This window comes from Aplysia californica, unplaced genomic scaffold (assembly GCF_000002075.1).
Source record: "Aplysia californica isolate F4 #8 unplaced genomic scaffold, AplCal3.0 scaffold00028, whole genome shotgun sequence".
In the NCBI taxonomy this organism is placed as follows: Eukaryota; Metazoa; Mollusca; class Gastropoda; order Aplysiida; family Aplysiidae; genus Aplysia; species Aplysia californica.
In genome coordinates, this window is record NW_004797298.1 from 2,900 (window position 1) to 4,754 (window position 1,855).

Consider the following 1,855-nt stretch of genomic DNA (forward strand, 5'->3'; position numbering starts at 1 on the left):
TGAATAATCGCTTTACAGTTAGGTCATATGTCATTATCCAGAACAGTCTCAACCAGGCCTTTGTTTGCACTGAAATCAGCACTTTCCCGCTCTAGTTGGTTAAATTGTTGCTCAGCTTTCAACGTCATTAAGATTGATTTTTTAAAGTGCTGATTTGAAACTTGCGTTTGCTTGGAGCCTACCAGGAGATTTCAATAGTCCGTTGCCTCACCTGACACTTTAAGATCGTTGTTGGTGTCACTCATACGCAACCTGTCAGATGTTAGGGTCGCAATGTGTCTCCTTACTCACTGGTTTGTTGTTTTATTTTTGTTTTGTTATCTCTTATAACCGCCGTTAACTTAATTAGTTTTGTTTTATGCCTGGTCGTGGTGCGGAAGTCTTTTATTTGTGTCCTCAGTGGGGGTCTTTTCTTTGAACTCGGTTTAACTGGAAAGGTTTCAAGGCAGTCCACCTAGTTCTCCGCGTCCTGTTGGAGGTAACCATTACATTCCGATTCCGTATTGTGAAGGTAATTAAACCAAAACCATTTTAATCTTACTTACTTTTCTTTTTCATCCTCTGTTGCCGTTAAGCGTTGAGAGGAGGTGCAGTTTTTTTTTTTTTGGCAGGCCAGCTCCTCAATTCTTTCAATTGAGATAATATTATGATTTCTCAGGGTTCGCTTGACTCCCTCGATCCTTCTTTTGCGTGGCCTTCCTCTTCCTTTATAACCTGAGTGCTTTGCGTTATAGGCTCTCGGGGCTGGTTGGCTAGGTGACCCACGTAACAGGTGGTCAAACCATTTTAGTCTGTTTTTCTATTAAATGCAGGCAGGGCTCAGTGCCAATAGCTGCTCTTACTTCTTCATTTCTCTGCTTGATGACCTTCATTTCATACTATGCTGCATTATATTGAAAATGCTATTATATCTAATAATCGGTCCCTCTTTCGCCCTGATCTGGCAACTGATAGTCTGGGCGAGAAATTGCTTTCGAAAAATCTTACGTGTATTTTTGCCTCGGTACGAGTTCAAGTTATAAATACATTTATTGTTCTTTCATCCCCAGGGCCAGACCATATTTGGCCATCGCGGTTACGGTGGTCAGAATGGCTACGCTGACCCGACCCACGGCGTAGGCGTATCGTATGTGACGAACTTCAACAGTATCTACTCTGACTGCGACGACCCTCGAGCGACGGATTTACTCCAGGCCCTATACAGATGCTTGCAGAGATATCAACAGTTGCCTGAGGACGAGAAATAAGTACCGACAATTTACCTCGCCATTCATGTTTTTCCTTTTTTTAAAAAACATGTTCGTATTTAATCAGATTATTTAGAATATGAAGTCCGGTATGACACGAAAACCCCTCGCTAAAAAGAAAGGTATTTTAATGCTATTGAGTAAATGGGTGTCGAAAGATCCTTCTGATGAAGTAGTGAAAGTAAAGTACGTTAAATTGTAGTCCTATCCTCTTTCTGTCAAAGGAGACCCAATAAAAACCCCTCTCTTATATCTTTTTTTGGTTAAAAATTGAACTTATTTTAACTTTGTTTTTCATACAGAAGATTTTTAGTGTTACGCAGATCCTGCAGTTGTTAGGTTAGTAATGAACATGTTTTTGTTTTGGTTTTTTTGTCTGCTCGTTGTAACAGATTGTCCAATGACTTAAAGGGGTAAATCACATTCCATCAGTAAATCGCTACCCTATAATTTCAAAGTTCTATCTGCTCAGAACCTAGTTTAGAGAAACTTTACGTAAAACATTTTTGAGTTTCACACAAGGAGTTTAGAACTAATGGAGCCTCCTCTCTCTCTTCGCGGCGCCACGAGCAGTACGCCGCGGTGGGGATCAAATATGGCCGCCGAGT